A 19,314-nucleotide genomic window follows, 5' to 3' on the forward strand; every position below is an offset into this window, starting at 1 on the left:
AGAACACTTGTAGCTAAAGCTATAAATGCTTTATTAACATTAACCAGGGGCGGGAATCTCCGACCCACAGCCAGGTCGGAGAATCGCCGGAGGGCGGCGTGAATCCCACCCCCGCCGGCCACCGAATTCTCCGGTACCCGAGATTCGCCGGGGGCTGGAATCGCATGCGCCAGTCGGCGGGCACCCCCCCCCCCCCGCCCCCCCACCCAGCGATTCTCCGGCCCATGACGGGCTGAAGTCCCGCTGCTGTGATGCCGGTCCCGCCACGTCCCTTACCGACGGTGGCACGAGCGGTCTCCGGGGTCCTGGTGGGGGCGTGGGCCGATCTGGCTCCGGGGGCGGGCCTGTACCGTGGGGTCACTCTTTCCCCTCTGCGTCAGCCATCAGCCTCCGTGACGGCTGACGCGGAGGTGACCCCCCCTGCGCATGCGCGGGGATGACGTCAGCATGCGCTGACGCTCCCGTGCATGCGCAAACTTCAGCCGGCTGGCAGAGTTCCTTCGGCCCCGGCTAGCGTGGCACCAAAGGCCTTTCCCACCGGCAGGTGGAGCATTAACCACTCCGGCGCGGGCCTAGCCCCTGAAGGTGAGGGCTTGGCTCCTAAAGGTGTGGATCCTCCATCCCGCCGGGACCTCCTGCCCCGCCGGGTGGGGGAGAATCCCGCCCAAGATGTCTGGGAACCTCTCTCTTCCAGCTTCCTCCAGCAAGTCTGAGGGGTCACCTGACTCTAACATTCACTCATATACTAGTGAGACTCTCAGTTGTCAGTCGGTGAAGTACAACACAACCATGATGTCACTGCAGGCAGCACGGTAGCACAGTGGTTAGCACTGTTGCTTCACAGAGTCAGGGACCCAGGTTTGATTTCTGTATTCAGTGACTGTGAAGAGTCTGCATGTTCTCCTCATGTCTGTGTGGGTTTCCTGTGTTTTCAGTGTTAATGTAAAGTACTTGCAACACTGATAAAGATTATTACATTAAACCCAGGACACGGATGGCTGCAAAAGATCCCATGAAGAACGGCAAAGAAGTTCTCCCTGATGTTGTTGCTCACTCTGCACTTAGTGGTGCCCAAGACAGGCTTTCATCAGTTCCCAGAGTGAGGTTTTTCATGGAACAGGCCACTAGCTTGTTGCCAGAGGCTTTTAGCTGGAGACTCTGCATCAGGCATGGCTGACTAGCTGTCTCTCCCTTTCTTACCCTCTGCCATTGATGCGTTGAAAGGATTTGGCAGGCTGTTTCTTGACTAGTCTGTGAGACAGCTCTCCCAGCTTTGGCACAAGCCCCCAGATGTTAGTGAGGAGGACTTTGCAGAGTCGACAGTGTTGGGTTTGCCGTTGTCTGCGTAGAGGCCGGATGGTCCGTCCGGTTTCATTCCAGCCTTATCAAGGATGACATGAACAAAATGACTCACTGGCACTGAAAGATTTTCAAGGCCAATCAAACTTACTTTAGAATGAGATTAATTCACGAACAATGCGAGCTTCCCGCAATATATCCACGATAAGATGATGTTAGCCACTTACATCCTAAACATTCAATAGCAGATAGGGTACACTTAAAAAGCAATCACAGCATTGGTGCAGGAGGTTTTTTCTGAAAATATTGATGGGAGATAGTCATCACTGGCAAGGCCAGAAATGATTGCCCTGTACTAATCATAGAATCATAAAATCCCTACAGTGGAGAAGGAGGCTATTCGGCCCATCGAGACTGCACCGACCCTCTGAAACAGCACCCTAACCTCAGCCTAATCCCCTACTCCATCCCTTTAACCCCACCTAGGAATAATTTAGCATTTCACCTACCATGCACACCTTTGGACTGAGGAAGGAAACCGGAGCACCCGGAGGAAACCCACGCAGATAAGGGGAGAATGTGCAAACTCCACACAGCTGCCCGAAGTCGGAATCGAATCCGGGTCCCTGGTGCTGTGAGGCAGCAGAGCTAACCACTGTGCCACTGTGCCTTGAAAAGGTGGTGAGCTGTCTTCAACTGTTTCAGTAACATGGTAAAGGTATTCCCAATATTTTGTTATGGAGAAAATGTTTACAATTTTGACCCAGTGGCAATGAAAGGATGGCAATTTAGTTCCAACCCTGGATGATGTGAAAACTTGCAGGATAATTTGCAGATGGTGCTGATCCCGTGTACCTGCTGTCCTTGCCTTTCCCGAAGGTAGAGGTCATGGGTCCGGAAGGTGCTGTCGAAGGAGCTTTGGTGAGTTGTTGCACTGCCTCTTGTAGGTGGTACACCCTGTTGCCACTGTGCGCTGCTCGTGGAGAATCTGAATGTTTCAGGAGATTTATGTGGTGGCAATCAATTGGCTGCTTTGTCCTGGGCAATGTCCAGCTTCTTGAGTGCTGTTGGAACTGCATTCATCCAGGCAAGTGGAGAGTAGGTATTCCATCACACCCCTCACTTGTGCCTTGTAGATGAGGACAGTTTTTGAGAAGTCAGGGGGTTAGTTACTTTTCATCAGAGTTACCAGCCTCTGATATGCCTTTGAAGCCACAATATTTATGTCTGTGGTCCAGTTAATTTTCTGGTCAATGGTAATCTCCAGGACATTTATATTGGTGTTTTTGCAATGGTATGTAAAATGATAAATGTCTGTGAGGGTGGCAGGGGGTGTTGTGTGTGTAAAATCTCAGACACTTTGACCAGTTTATGAATCAAAACATTTACCCAGGTGCCCTTAATTGCGAGATGAACAAAGGACAAAGCAGGTTCACGGTTTGGCACAATTATATTCACAATTCTCTCACTCAAATGAAATATGACTAAGACTCACAGCTAAGCTCTAGGTTTTATCGGTACTTAGTGAAGGAGGCTGGCCAGGCTACGAGCACTTGATGTGGATGTCTTCTATCGGCTTTGAAATCCAGGGTCCCTTCTTCTTGTGATGGTTGTGACTGGGGGACTCCCATGAAGGTCTGTTCCAATGTTTCTTCCTTTATTCTTCTCTGCTAGCATTGAGTCATAGGTAGATGCCCACAACTGGCCAGAGTTACATTGCCCCATCCAGTCCCCAACTCCTTAATGGGAAAAACAGGATCCTCCTGTTTATCCAGGGTGATTCATTCAATACACATTGTCCTCTGAAACACCCTCGTCTGACCAGCTATTAGCCCATTATGGAGTCTGATGGATTCTTTTGTCTGTCCTTCATCCTGCTGCAAAGCTGAACACCTGTGTCTGGAAAATCATTACATATTCATAGCATGGTCTTGTCTTTTATGTAAACGTGAGTGGGTAATCATAAAGTCCATTTAGCAATACTATGTTTATGGGCACGATCCAGTAGGCGCATTGTGCTCAAGCGCGAGCAGCCGGGAAAGGACCCCACCTTTACATACCATTCCCGGAAGCCTCCACACCACGTGGAATATACCCAAGTCCCGAAAGGCGTCGGAATCGGAGTTCTGCCCAAAAGGGTGAAACCAAACAATGCTCGCTAAAGTAGATCTTAACATACTGAAGGCCTACCTATCTAGGATCTGTCATAATATACACCAGTATATCATGGTGCAGACACATACTGATGGACATACACAGGGACCAATCAACATGTACAAACACCGCAGCCAATCACCAGTTAGAATACACACACTATAAAGGCAGCGGGCACCACGGTTCCCGCTCATTCTGAGTGCTGCCTCTGAGTGTAACAAGAACTAATCCAACCCAGCACAGACTTACAACATGTGCTGAGAGAATCAACTGGTTCAGACAAGGCTTAGGTCTCTAGTTTAAGTTAGCATCATTTAGACCCACAGTCATCGTGTGTTAGTTAGTTAGAAGTAGTTAATAAAATTGAGTTGAACCTTCATCAGTGTTGGAAGTGTCTGTTCATCTCTCAAGCCTACACTAGCCAACACGTCATGATACCAGGAGTTGAGGGATGCTCGCACTTCTGAGACGTACCTTTCAGTGATCTGCCTTCCACCAGTCTCGCGCCATCCTACAGAATGGACTCCGTTCGCCCGCCGCTGCCTCTCCGCATTACAGGGAATCTGGGCTCGAACTGGAAACTTTGCAAACAGCGCTTCCAGCTGTACCTCGAAGCCAGGGACCTGGAAGCTGCCTCGGACGCACGGAAGATTGCTCTCTTCCTCTTCACAGCCGGTGATCACGCTCTGCACATTTACAACTCACTCACCTTCGATGAGGGGGAGGACAAATCGAAGTTCAAGTCCATAATTCTGAAGTTTGCCAGCCAGTGTGTAGACGAGGTCAACGAGAGCTTCGAGAGATACATGTTTCAGCAGCGAATTCAGGGTAAGGACGAGCCTTTCCAGTCCTTTATTACCCACCTCCGCGTCCTTGCGCAGCCCTGCAACTACGGGTCCACCTCTGACTCCATGCTCCATGACCAGATTGTTTTTGGTGTTCAATCTGAGCCGCAGCGCCAGCAGCTACTAAAAGTAAAGCAGCTCCCACTCTCTCCACGACCATTGAGACCTGTGTACTTCATGAACATGCCTCCACGCGCTACTCCTGCATCCAGGCTGCTGAAACGGCGCGGCAAGCCCCTTACGAGGAAGAACAGGTCCAAATGATTAAATCTTTTCAGGCTCTGGATCAGAACGATGGTGGCCATTTTGCGCGCTTTTCGCGGAGTCCTGCGCTTACATGCAGCGAGCGTGCTGACGTCATGGACCGCTTTGCACAGGTGCGCACTACGCTGGATCGTCCCACGCATGCGCGGTGGCGCGACGAACGTCCCGACGCTCCGGCGTGCGGCAACTGCGGCTCCTCCCACTTAAAGCGGCAATGTCCCGCAAAGTCCCGACACTGCCTGCAGTGTGGCAAGCGAGGCCACTACGCTGCAATGTGCAGATCTTCCATGCCTGCTGTTTCTAGGAGGTTCACCCAGCCCCACAGAGACGTCAGGGCTATCCAGCCTGCCATCAATGAACCTACTCCAGACCTTGATTCCGACTGTGCCTGCAATGACCCACAGGTCCCGTTCCAAATCGGCGTCGTTACTACGAACAGGATGTCCCCCAAGCGTGGCACTGAACCCGTCCACGTCCACAGCGTCAGCCAGGATGATGAGTGGTGTGCCACCCTTACGGTCCCCTGTCAGGTTCCGCCTGGACACTGGCGCTTCTGCCAATCTCATCGCGTTGTCTGATTTTCGCAAGCTCTGCGTACAGCCTACTGTCCTGCCATCTGCGTGTAAATTGCTGGACTACAATGGCAATGCCATCGCCTCCAGCGGCTCCTGCCGCCTTGAGGTGACACATCGTGCTCACACAGTCATTCTCCCGTTCGAGATTGTTGCTGCCTCAGAAGCCTCCTTGCTTGGTGACCAGGCATGCAAGCTGCTCCACTTAGTGCAGAGAGTACACTCTCTCTCTTCAAGCGATGTGTCTGCATCCTCTGACATAGACTTCAGGGCGCAACTCGACTCCATCATCCAGCAATACCATGATGTTTTCGAAGGCATGGGCACGCTCCCCTATACGTACAAAATCTTACTCAAGCCCAACGCCACACCTGTCGTTCACGCACCTCGCAGAGTCCCAGCGCCCCTCAACGACCGCCTCAAGCAACAGCCCCAGGACCTCCAGGACCAAGGAGTGATTTCTAGGGTCACGGAACCCACAGACTGGGTAAGCTCCATGGACTGTGTCAAGAAGCCGTCCGGCAAGCTACGGATCTGTATTGATCCCAAAGATCTGAATCAGAATATCATGTGCGGAGCACTACCCGATTCCGAAACGTGAGGAGCTCACGTCTGAGATGGCCCACGCCAAACTATTCTCAAAATTGGATGCCTCGAAGGGTTTCTGGCAGATCCAACTAGATGAGTCAAGCAGGAAGCTGTGTACGTTCAACACCCCCTTTGGCAGGTCCTGCTACAACCGGATGCCATTCGGCATCATCTCTGCGTCCGAAGTTTTCCACCGAATCATGGAGCAGATGATGGAGGGGATCGACGGCGTCCGGTATATGTCGATGACATTATTATCTGGTAAACCACCCTGCAGGAACACATTGCCGACCTTCAGCTTATTTTCAGGCGCATCCACGAACACGGCCTCCGCCTCAATAGTTCCAAATGTTCCTTCAGCCAGTCGAGTATCAATTTTCTGGGGGATCACATCCCCACCAGGGGGTGCGTCTGGACGAGGACAAGATTGCAGCAATCACGTCCATGAAGACGCCCGGTTCTCCGGTTCCAGGGTATGGTGAATTTCCTCGGGAAGTTCATCCCGAATCTCGCCTCTCACACCACGGCCCTCAGAGACCTGATTCGCAAAACCACAGATTTCCAATGGCTCCCTGCTCATGAGCATGAATGGCTCGAGCTGAAGGCCAAGCTTTCCACGGCCCCAGTGTTGGCCTTTTTCGACCCGACCAAAAAGATCAAATTCTCTACTGATGCCAGTCAGTCGGTGATTGGTGCCGTACTCCTGCAACGAGATGAGGCCTCGTCATGGGCCCCCGTTGCGTATGCGTCATGGGCGATGACTCCCACAGAGCAGCGCTATGCGCAAATTGAGAAAAAGTGTCTCGGCCTTCTCACTGAAGTCGTGAAGTTCCACGACTACGTCTATGGACTTCCGCAGTTCACGGTTGAAACCGACCACCGGCCCCTTGTAAATTTTATCGAAAAGGACTTGAATGACATGACGCCTCGCCTCCAGCGTATCCTACTCAAGCTGCGCAGGTACGACTTTCAACTGATCTATACCCCTGGCAAGGACCTTGCCGTTGCCGATGCCGTCTCAAGGTTGATCACAACTCCATGTGATCATGACGGCTTCATTTGCCAAATTGATGCCCACGTTCAGTTTGCAGCCTCCCATTTGCCAGCTACGGATGCACGACTGATGCAAATTCACCGTGAGACAGCGTCTGATCCACTTCTGCAGCGGGTGATGTGTCTAATGTCAGACAGGTGGCTCAAGGACCAATGCCCGCAATTTTACAACGTCCGCGATGACCTGGCGGTTGTCGACGGGGTGCTCCTGAAAATGGATCGCATTGTTGTCACACAAAGCATGTGCCAGCTAGTATTGGAGCAACTCCATGAAGGGCACTTAGGCATCGAGAAATGCCGCCGCAGGGCCAGAGAAGCCGTCTACTGGCTGGGCATCAATGATGACATCGCCAATGTGGTGCTCAACTGCTCTACCTGCCAGCGTTTTCAGCCCGCCCAACCACGGGAGACCCTGATGCCCCATGAGCTTGTCACATCACCGTGGACCAAAGTGGGCATCGACTTGTTCCATGCATTGGGCAGGGATTACGTTATCATCATCGACTACTCCAGTTACCCGGAGTTCATCAGGCTGCACGATCTCACATCCTCGGCTGTGATCAGGGCTTGTAAGGAGACATTTGCCTGACATAGCATTCCGCTGACGGTCATGTCAGACAATGGCCCCTGTTTCGCGAGCCAGGAATGGGCCGGCATCGCCCGACACTACAACTTCAAGCACGTTACGTCCAGTCCCCTATACCCCCAAACCAATGGAAAGGTGGAAAAGGGGGTCCACATCGTTAAGCAGCTCCTCAGCAAGGCCGCCGACGGCGGCTCAGATTTCCATCTTTTTTAAAAAAATAATTTTGTTCAAATTTCACATTTTCACAAAAAAGAAAACAATAACAGAAAATTCTAAGAACAAAAAAAAACAGAACCCCCCCCACCGTAAATACAAAAGAGAAACAATAAAGTAACGCCCGTCATTGGCAAAAAATAGATATTCAACCCAAAACAAAAACAACGAGCCACACGAAGAGGAGGAGTTCACCCTTTCTAGGTCATCCGCCCACATCCCCTCCCCAATCTCCTCACCCAGCTCCTCCTCCCATTTATCTTTCAGCTCCTCCACCGAGGCCTCGTCTACCTCCTGCATCACCTGGTACACTTCCGGGATCCTCCAGTCTCCAACCCATACCCCCGAGAGCACCCTGTCCTGGACCCCACGCGGCGGCAGCAGAGGGAATCCCGCCACCTGCCGCCTGACAAACGCCCTTACTTGCATGTACCTAAAGGTGTTCCCGGGGGGAGCCTGAACTTCCCTTCCAGCTCACCCAGGCTCGCAAACTTCCCGTCTATGAACAGGTCCCCCAGCCTCCTGACACCTGCCCTGTGCCAACTCAGGAACCCGCCATCAATTCTCCCCGGAACAAACGGGTGGTTCCCCCGTACCGGGGACCCCATCGAGGCCCCCACCTCCCCCTGTGCCACCTCCATTGCCCCCAAATCTTGAGGGAAGCTGCCACCACCGGGCTTGTGGGGAGCGGCAGCAGCGCCGTTGCAAGCGCTTCCAGGCTCGTACCCACACAGGATGCCATCCGCAATCCTCTTCCATGCTGTCCCCTCCCCGTCCATTACCCACTTACGCACCATCGCTGCGTTGGCAGCCCAATAATACCCATAGAGTTTGGGCAACGCCAGCCCCCCCCCCCTCCCCCCCCATCCCTGCCCCGCTCCAAGAACACCCGTCTCACCCTTGGAGTCCCGTGTGCCAACACAAACCCCGTCATGCTCCTGTCAACCCGCCTGAAAAAGGCCTTCGGGATAAGGATGGGGAGGCACTGGAACAGGAACAGAAACCTCGGGAGCACCGTCATCTTAACTGACTGCACCCCACCCGCCAAAGACAGCGGCACCATGTCCCATCTCTTAAACTCCTCCTCCATTTGCTCCACCAGCCTTATGAGGTTTAGCTTATGCAAGGCCCCCCAGCTCCTGGCCACCTGAACCATCAAGTACCTGAAGCTCCTCTCCGCCCTTTTCAGTGGGAGCCTCCCAATCCCCCCCTCCTGGTCCCCCGGGTGCACCACAAACAACCCGCTTTTCCAAAAGTTAAGCTTATACCCTGAGAAATCCCCAAATTCCCAGAGAATCCTTATCACCACCGGCATTCCCCCCACCGGGTCCGCCACATACAACAATAGGAGTCGGGGGATTGGAGGGGGCTGGTCCCTACCCCGGACCAGCCCCCTCCAATCCCCCGACTCCCTCAGCGCCATAGCCAGGGGCTCAATTGCCAGCGCAAAATGTAGGGGGGACAGGGGACACCCCTGCCTCGTCCCTCGGTATAGTCGAAAATACTCTGACCTCTTATTTGTGGCCACACTCGCCATCGGGGCCTCATACAACAGCCTCACCCAACTGACAAACCCCTCCCCAAACCCGAACCTTTCCAGCACCTCCCACAAGTACCCCCACTCGACCCTATCAAATGCCTTCTCCGCATCTAGCGCCACCGCTATCTCCGCCTCCCCTTCCACCGCCGGCATCATAATAACGTTCAAGAGTCTCCGTATATTAGTGTTCAGCTGCCTCCCCTTCACAAACCCTGTTTGATCCTCGTGGATAACCTGCGGCACACAATCTTCTATCCTCGTGGCTAAGATCTTTGCCAACAACTTGGCGTCCACATTCAGGAGTGAGATCGGCCTGTATGACCCACACTGCAGGGGATCCTTGTCTCGCTTAAGGATCAAGGAGATCAGCGCCCGAGACATCGTCAGGGGCAAAGCCCCCCCCCCCCCCCCCCCCCCCCCCCCCTCGCCTCGTTGAAGGTCCTAACCAACAGGGGGCCCAGCAGGTCTGCATACACCTAGTAAAATTCAACCGGGAACCCATCCGGCCCCGGCGCCTTCCCCGACTGCATGTTCCCTATCCCTCTAACCAGCTCCTCAAGCTCAACTGGCGCCCCCAGACCCTCCACCCATCCCTCCTCCACCCTCGGGAATCTCAGTCGGTCCAAAAAGTGCCCCATCCCCCCCTTCTCCGCCGGATGTTCGGACTGATATAGTCTCTCATAAAAGTCCCTGAAGACCCCATTAATGTCTACCCCCCTCCGCACCACATTTCCTCCCCGGTCCTTAACTCCACCAATCTCGCTAGCCGCATCCCGCTTACGGAGCTGGTGTGCCAGCATCCTACTCGCCTTCTCCCCATACTCGTACACAGCACCCTGAGCCTTTCTCCATTGAGCCTCCGCCTTTCTGGTGGTCAACAAGTCGAACTCAGCACGAAGGCTGTGCCGCTCCCTCAGCAATCCCTCCTCCGGGGCCTCCGCGTACCTCCTGTCCCACCCTCACCATCTCCCCCACTAATCTCTCCCTTTCTCTCTGCTCCCCTCTCTCCCTGTGGGCCCGAATGGAGATCAACTCCCCCCAACCATCGCCTTCAGCGCCTCCCAGACCGTCCCCACTCGGACCTCCCCGTTATCGTTGGCCTCCAGGTACCTCTCAATGCCTCCTCAAACCCGCCCCCTCATATCCTCGTCCGACAGCAGCCCCACCTCAAAGCGCCACAACGGGCGCTGGTCCCTCTCCTCCCCCAGCCCAAGGTCCACCCAATGCGGGGCATGGTCACAAATGGCTATCGCCGAGTACTCAGCGTCTACTACCCCCGCAATCAGCGCCCTACTAAAAACAAAGTCGTCAATCCGGGAGTAGGCCTTATGCACATGGGAGAAGTATGAAAATTCCCTGGCCCTCGGCCTCGCGAACCTCCAAGGATCCACCCCTCCCATCTGGTCCATAAACCCCCTCAGCACCTTAGCCGCCGCAGGCCTCCTACCCGTCCTGGAACTGGATCGATCCAGTGGTGGATCCAGCACCGTGTTGAAATCCCCCCCCCATTATCATGCCCCCCACCTCCAAATCTGGAATCCGGCCCAAAATGTGCCGCATGAAACCCTCACCATCCCAATTCGGGGCATATATATTGACCAGCACCACCCGCTCCCCTTGCAGCTTTCCGCTCACCATCACGTACCTCCCGCCGCTGTCTGCTACCACACTCGACGCCTCAAACAACACCCTCTTTCCCACCAGGATCGCCACCCTCCGTTTTTTTGCATCCAACCCCGAATGAAACACTTGGCCCACCCACCCCTTCCTCAACCTGACCTGATCCGCCACCTTCAGGTGCGTCTCCTGAAGCATAGCCACGTCCACCTTCAGCCCCCTCAGGTGCGCGAACACACGGGACTGTTTGACCAGCCCATTCAGTCCCCTCACATTCCAGATGATCAGCCGGATCGGAGAGCCACCTGACCCCCCCGTCGACTAGCCACCACCCTTCCGTAGTCCGCCACGTGCCCGTGCCCCCCCCCGCTCAGCCCGTTCCCCACAGCGACAGACCGCCATCCTGATCCCCTCTGCATGCTCCAGCTCCTTCTTGGCCATTCCAGCAGCAACCCGGTATCCCCCCCTCTCCCCCCCCCCCAACCCTCCCCATCCCCCCCCCCCCCCCCCCCCCCCCCCCCCAAGCTAGGGCCCCCCTAGCTGCGTAACTCCGGTCACTTCCGTAAGTCAGCCGACTCCTGCTGACCCCGGCTGCTCCCGCCACCCCAATTACCCTCCCAAGTGTCCCCCAACCATTCCCCCAATGCTGACCCCGCCCCCTGCTTCTCCAGTGCGGGATAGAGGCCCGCGCCACCCATCCCAAGCCCCGCCCCCCGACCCAAAACGCGGGAAGACAGGCACATTTGACCCAACAGGGCCGCGAACCCCACCCAAACCCGTAATGAAAATCCCAACATGATATGATAAAACACCCAAGTAAACAGATAACAGTCCCGAAAAGCAGAAAAGAAAAGGCAAGACAGCGAAAAACAAAAAATAAAAACATTGCCCAATAGAACCAAAAAGAGCGAAAGGATATCAAGGAGGACAAAGCCTCCGGGCTGCGTACAACGTTCCCCAGCCCCCAGTCCTCAGTTCAAGTCCAGCTTCTCTGCCTGGACAAACGTTGGTGGTCTTTATAAGTGACCCACAGGCATGCCGGCTGTAGCAGGCCAAACTTGACCCCCTTCTTGTGGAGCACTGCCTTCGCCCGGTTAAACCCAGCCCTTCTCTTCGCCACCTCCACACTCCAGTCCTGGTAGATCCTGATCTCCGTATTCTCCCACTTACTACTCCTCTCCCTCTTCGCCCAACGAAGCACACAGTCACGGTCAACCAAGCAGCACGGTGGCATTGTGGATAACACAATCGCTTCACAGCTCCAGGGTCCCAGGTTCGATTCCGGCTTGTGGGCAGCACGGTGGCATTGTGGATAGCACAATCGCTTCACAGCTCCAGGGTACCAGGTTCGATTCCGGCTTGGGTCACTGTCTGTGCGGAGTCTGCACATCCTCCCCGTGTGTGCGTGGGTTTCCTCCGGGTGCTCCGGTTTCCTCCCACAGTCCAAAGATGTGCAGGTAAGGTGGATTGGCCATGCTAAATTGCCCTTAGTGTCCAAAATTGCCCTTAGTGTTGGGTGGGGTTATTGGGTTATTGGGGTAGGGTGAGGTGTTGACCTTGGGTAAGGTGCTCTTTCCAAGAGCCGGTGCAGACTCGATGGGCCAAATGGCCTCCTTCTGCACTGTAAATTCTATGATAAATTCTAAGCTTTGAAATCGGACCAGCACCGCCCTGGATGGCTCGTTCGGCCTGGCTTCCGCAGCTGCACCCAATGGGCACTCTCCAGCTCCAGGGGTCCCCGGAACGGCCCCGCGCCCATCAGAGAGTTCAGCATCAGGACCACGTAGGCCCCCAAATCCGAACCTTCCAGCCCCTCCGGGAGGCCCAAAATCCGCAGATTCTTCTGGCGGGAGCGGTTCTCCATCTCCTCCATCCTTGCCAACCATCTCTTGTGAAGTGCCTCATGCGACTCCACCTTCACCGCCAGGCCGAGGAGTTCGTCCTCGTTCTCCGAAGCCTTTTGCTGCAGCTCCCGAATCTCTGCAGCAGAGCCGTCTGAGTCGCCCCGAGCCTGTCCAGCGATGCCCTCAACGGCTCCAGGATCTCAGCTTTTAGTTCCTGGAAGGAGCACAGCAGCAGCTCCTGCAGCTCCCTCGCCCACTGCTGCCACGCTGCCGGTTCCCTTCCTGCCGCCATCTTGTCCTTTTTGCCTGGTCGCTCCACGTCTAGTCCAGCCCATCCACCGGCCGCCAAGTGCCGAGGCTGCGTTCCCACCTGGGGAAAAATCAGATCAGCGCCGTTGCAGGTCCTTAAAAGAGCCTTTGTGAGATCTTTACCATTTGTTCCCTTTGCTGCTAGAATCCAGCTTTCACAAGGGCCCTCAGGTCAGCTTGAGGCCTCTAACACAGCCCTTCCCCCACCTGCCTGCTGAATAGGCTTTGTCTCTCTGCTGCAGTCCCAGCCAAATCCTACAGTTTCTGCAGGATTGGAAACCAAGAAACATATCATTCCTGGGGGAAAGTACTCCTCCAACATTCACCTATACTTTTTCATAAAAATTCCACTCCATATTGCTTAAAAAAAAGCTCTTTTCTGTGATCTTAGCAGGAGCTGCCGTGCGTGTGACCACTCACTCCATGGTGCACACTGGGAGACCTCAGATTTCCATCTGGCTGTGCTGGCCTATCGCTCCGCCCCGCTCTCCCACGGACTGTCGCCTGCTCAGCTGCTAATGACCCTCAGAACGACGGTGCCATCAAATCTCGCTTCCAACCTCGATTATGACCCCGTGCTCCACCGCATGCACATGTCGCAACTGCAGCAGAAAACGTCCTACGACTCACGGGCTGCTGACCTTCCCGACATCCATCCACGCGACAAGGTTTGCATCCACGTCCCGGATGGTGGGTGGTCTACGCCTGCTGTCATTCTAAGGCAGGTGGCCCCCCTGCTCCTTCCTTTTCCGCTTACCGGATGGATCCATTCAGTGCCGCAATAGGCGTGCTCTTTGTCTGGTTCCAGGGTCGTCACGGGATCCTCCAACCAGCTCTTCTACTGCTCCCGCCGTGGACTGTGTGACGCTTCCGGTCACTCTGTCTGCCCCTGACAGTGCTGCAGCCCTCCCGGCTCCTGAGGCGCCAGCCATTGCCCCACCCTTGAGGCGGTCAACCAGAGTTCGTCGCCCACCTCAGAGACTGAACTTATGGGGCGCGATTCTCCGCACTCACGCCGGTTCGGAGAATAGCGGGCCACGCAAATTTTCACGGCGACTCAGGTCCGACGCCCTCCCGCTATTCTCCGAACCCCGCACAAACTACACGTCGGGATTCCCGGCAAAGGCCTCGAACACGCCCCTGACACGACCAGAATCGCTACTTATTGGCCCCCTGCTATTCTCCGGCCCAGATGGGCCGAAGTCCCGACGTCATCACGCACTGTTTTCGCGCCGGCCAACGCACCTGCTTTTCAGGTTCGTCAACCAGTCGTGCTGGCTGACGAGAGCTTCGAGGAGGTGAGCGCACCACAACGGGGCCACAACGGGGAGGGCATCCCCGAGAACGGGAGGGGGGTCCAGAGCGGGGGGAGTGTGGGAGACTGAGGGGGGATTGGGGGAGATGGAGGGGGGAGTGGAGGAGACTGAGGGGGGGAGTGGGAGAGACGGAGGGGGGAGTGGGGGAGACTGAGGGGGGGAGTGGGGGAGATGGAGGGGGGAGTGGGGGAGATGGAGGGGGGAGTGGGGGAGACTGAGGGGGGGAGTGGGGGAGATGGAGGGGGGAGTGGGGGAGATGGAGGGGGGGAGTTGGGGAGATGGAGGGGGAGTGAGGGAGACTGAGGGGGGAGTGGGGGAGATGGAGGTGCGAGTGGGGGAGACTGAGGGGGGAGTGGGGGAGATGGAGGGGGAGTGGGGGAGACTGAGGGGGGAGATGGAAGGGGGAGTGTGGGAGACGGAGGGGGGAGTGTGGGAGGCGGAGGGGGGAGTGGGGGAGACTGAGGGGGGAGTGGGGGAGATGGAGGGGGGAGTGTGGGAGATGGAGGAGGGGAGTGGGAGTGGGGGGGGGGTTAGGGAGAGAGTGAGCGAGTGACCCATCCAACCCCGGTTACAAAGTGTCTGCCACCATGCCATGGCGTGCCGGTCACGAGGACACGGCCGCTGGTTGCCCTGTGGTTTACGGCCACAGGCCACTGACGCACCCATGAGGAGGACATAATTTACTGCCCGTTGGATGCAGAAAGTGACCAGGGGTTAGGCTGCCCGCGTGTCAGCAGCGCGACCAGGCCACCGGGACACACAGGTATCCCGTGGCAGGCGGCTGCCGAGGTGTCGACTAACCTCCGTCTCACATGTCCCGTTTCTCTGCCCCCCACCACCCTTCTGTAGGTTAGCACAATGTCTGTGAACAGAACGGCTATGTTCTGCGCAGTGGTTGGGGCCGCTGCACTGCATTTGGAGATGCAGCAGCATCCACAGCCACAACCCGCAGTGCATGCAGGGCCAGCTGCAGCAGCAGAGGGAAGAGCCGAGGAGTTGTCAGTCGTCGAGCAGCATGGGGGGGGGGGGGGGGGAGGAGAGAGTGAGGGTGCAGCCACGGCGCCTGAGGCGACGACCAAGGCCGAGGGTGTACCGTGTCCGGATCTCTTTCCTAACAATGACGGACATCACCTGCAGGAGGAGACTCCGGCTGCGTTGGCGGACGGTGATACATATCTGTCACCTCGTGGCGCACCTCGCCCCACGTGGAACGGGGGGAGGACACGCGATCCCTGTTACCATCAGGGTGACAGTCGTTCTTAACTTCTATGCGAGCGGCTCCTTCCAGTCTCCGAGCGGGGACCTCTCCGGGATCTCCCAGTCATCGGTCCACAGGTGTATCGGGGATGTGACCGACGCCCTCTATGCCATTGCCGATCGCTACATCACCTTTCCCGAGGACCGAGCAACTCAAGACTCACGAGCTCGTGGATTTGCCAGCGTGGCCGGGATACTGATGGTGCAGGGGGCAATCGATTGTGTTCATGTCCCCATGCGCCCGCCTGCAGGGGACAGGGAGGTGTTCACAAACAGGAGGGGTACATACTCCATGAATATCCAGGTGGTATGCAACCCCACATGAGGATCATGAATGTCTGTGCAAGGTTCCCAGGGAGTGTGCATGACTCCTACATACTGGCGCAGTCGTACATCCCTGCGATGTTTGAGGGGCGTCCCCCCCGGCTGAGGGGCTGGTTGCTAGGCGACAGGGGTTATCCGCTGAGGTCTTGGCTGATGACGCCTATACGGAGGCCTCAGACCAATGCGGAAACACGATACAACGAAGCCCATGCAGCAACCAGGGGTGTGGTGGAGCGCTGCCTTGGCCTCCTGAAGATGAGATTCAGGTGCCTGGACCGCTCCGGAGGGGCCCTGCAGTACAAGCCCGACAGGGTCGCTCGCATTGTTGTGGTCTGCTGTGCGCTGCACAACATCGCGATGCAGAGGGGAGATGACCTGCTGCAGGAGGCGGAGGGAGAAGCCAGTGGCACTGGTGCCAGCACAGAGGAGGAGGAGGAGAAGGAGGAGGAAGAGAGGGAGGAGGAGGAGGAGGAGGCTGGCGGAGTGGCGGGCGCAGCACACAGACACGACCCAGGTGCTGGTGATGTCCAGGAGGCAGCACGACGGACCCGGCGAGGACGGCGGGCACGCAACGCCTTGGTGGCAGCACGGTTCACGCGTCGTATGCGACGTCCCCGCTGAACACCAAACCACCACCTGCATCGCTAGTCGTGCAGGGGGCCAACACACAACTGCCACCACCACAGTACCCCCCCCCCCCCTCCACCCCCTCTCAGTGTACACTGCTCCACTTAGACATCACCCTTACCACTGGGTCCAGACGGTATGGTACAACATCGATGGCTGTGTCAGCGGGTGTGATCAGTGGATCAGTGCCATGTGGAATGATGACAGCCCGCGCTGCAAAGAGCTGTGAGCTCAGAATCGTTAGAGAGAGTCTGACCCATGGCAATAGCTGAACCATCCACCTTGGTGGCCGCTGAGAGTGTCACGGACACTCTATCACGTGCCCGCATGGGCTAGCTGTGGGAAGGGATGCGGGGGAAGGGACTACACACCCGGCACCGAAGATCCACCGCTCGTCCGCCGGGTCGTTCTCCGAAGTGGGTGGGGTGTACCTTATAGGTGCCCTCCTTTTCCTTGACGACCTCCTTTGAAGTTGTTCTTCCTCCTCCTTGGGGAGAGGTGTCGCGGCGGCCTCGTCGATCGTGTCCATCTCCGACTCTGACGACTGGATGACGGGGTCTGGAGAAATTGCTCGGGGCTGGGGTGTGGGTATCCTTTCCGTCCGGGCTATCCCAGCTTGAGGCGGTCCTGCTTCTCCTGCCTCCAGGTGTGGTTCCGCTGCCCTTATTTGGTCTAGGTGTTTCTTCAGCATCTTACCTCCTATTGAAACCTGATAGGATATGGGCCCTGTTTGGGACTCTACCGTGCCTTTGACCCACGTTGGTCCATTCCCATAATTCTTGACTCAAACTGGTGCCCCCACCTGGAAATGTCTCTGCTGCCGACTATTATCATGCCCCCTGCATTGGGCCTCCTGTTGTTTCTCCACTTTCCCCGTTAAATTTGGGAAAGGGAGACTCAGCCTCGTTCGCAGCCGCCTTCCCATTAAGAGTTCAGCTGGAGGTATGCCCGTTGTTGAATGCAGTGTGGTCCTGTAATCAAACAGGCAACGGGAGAGCTTTGTGTCCATTGACGCTGCCGGCTGCTTCTTGAGTCCCGCTTTAAGTGTCTGGACCGCTCTCTCTGCTAGGCCGTTGGTCACTGGATGGTAAGGGGCCGTTTTGATGTGACGGACTCCGTTTTCCTTCAGGAATTTTTCAAATTCCCCACTTGTGAATGCTGTTCTGTTGTCCGACACCAATACCTCCGGAAGTCCATGTGTTGCAAACGAGGCCCTGAGCTTTTCAATTGTCGATGCTGTGCTTGCCGTGTTTACCCGGTGGACGTCCAACCATTTAGAGTGGGCGTCCACTATCACCAAAAACATTGAGCCCATGAAAGGGCCGACGAGGTCAATATGCAGGCGGGTCCACGGTCTGCCTGGCCATTCCCACGGGTGCAGTGGCGCCACTGGTGTCACTCTTTGCCCCTGTTGGCACTCCTGGCACCGACGTACCAAGGCTGCTATGTCTGTGTCCAAACCTGGCCACCAAACGTAGCTCCGAGCTAGCATCTTCATTTTAGACACCCCTGGGTGTCCGTGATGTAACTCGGTTAAGATTGCCTGACGCCCCTGAGCTGGTCCCTTCTGCTCCAGTATGGGTGCATCTGGGGCTCCACTGGTCTTTCCAGTTCCCCTGTTAGCAGTAAATGCTTCACCTTGGCTAAAACTGGGTCTTTTTGCATCCACAACCGAATATGTTGTGCGTCTACTGGTAGGGTGTCCAAAAAATTAGAGTCATTACTGTCTCCTCTACTTTTGGTATTTGCGGCGGAGTGTCCAGGAGGGGAAGTCTGCTCAAAACATCTGCATTTGCTACTCACATTCCCGGTCTGTGCTCCAGAACGTATCTATACGCCGCCAGTAGCAACGCCCAGCGTTGGATCCTAGCTGATGCAATCGGGGGTATTGACTTGACTTCTTTTAATAACCCAAATAACGGCTTATGGTCCGTCACTATGATGAATTTCCGCCCGTACAGATACGGGTGAAATTTTTTTACTGCGGATATCACTGCCAGTCCTTCCTTCTCGATTTGGGCGTACTTCTTCTCAGCCATCGCCAAGGTCCTCGAAGCATAGGCTATTGGCCGTTCTTCCCCATTCCTTCCTCTATGGGCTCAGACGGCTCCTATCCCATAGGGGGATGCATCACAAGTGACCACCAACTCCTTCCTTGGGTCATAATGCTCTAGGACATTTTCGGATGACAGCTGTTCCTTAATGTCCCTAAATGCTCGGTTTTGGCAGGTGGACCATTTTCATTCTTGCCCCTTTTTTAGTAGCTGGTGGAGGGGTTCGAGGATGGACGCCCTATTTTCTATAAATTTTCCATAATAGGTTACCAACCCTAGAAATGATCGTAACTCCTGGACCGTGGTGGGAGCTGGGGCATCTTTTATTGCCCTTACTCAGTCTTCTAATGGGTGTAAGCCTGACTCATCTACTTTATATAATTGTTCCCCTTCGGAGGAGGATGGGGCATCCAGGTTGTGTACTTCCCTACGTCCCCACCTGCTATTCCTCTTTTGCCACCTCCTTCTAGGGTTTCTGTCGTTGTTACCCCACTCTGTCTGGTGCCAGAAACGGTCCTTCTCTGTTGGGGGAGCCTCAGCTGGTACTTCCCTCTGTCCCCAGTTAGTCCTGGCAGACTTGGGGGCAGTTCTGGGGGTTTCCTTTTTCCCTCTATTCCTCAGGTTTTTCCTGAGAGCGGCTATCTAGTAGCAGGAGCCGTTGTGGTAGTCCCTCTCACAGGTATCTACCTCGATCGGCCTGCCCTGTAGTTGCTGCGCCCCACTTGCTGCCTTTTCTAGGGACAGTGCGAGCTGTAACGCCTGCCTGCAGTCTAGCTCCGTTTCCGCCAACAGGTGTTTCTGTATTGTGAGGTCGTTTATACCACACACTAACCGGTCCCGAAGCATTTCATT

The 19,314-nt window shown here is 55.7% G+C and overlaps 1 protein-coding gene across 3 annotated transcripts in view; it reads left to right on the forward strand.

Annotated features, from left to right (window-relative positions):
• LOC119965405 overlaps positions 1-19,314 on the forward strand; it is a 54,856-nt gene that overhangs the window by 23,279 nt on the left and 12,263 nt on the right. The window lies entirely within an intron of this gene.

The sequence above is a fragment of the Scyliorhinus canicula genome, chromosome 4 (genome assembly GCF_902713615.1).
Source record: "Scyliorhinus canicula chromosome 4, sScyCan1.1, whole genome shotgun sequence".
NCBI classification, from domain to species: Eukaryota; Metazoa; Chordata; class Chondrichthyes; order Carcharhiniformes; family Scyliorhinidae; genus Scyliorhinus; species Scyliorhinus canicula.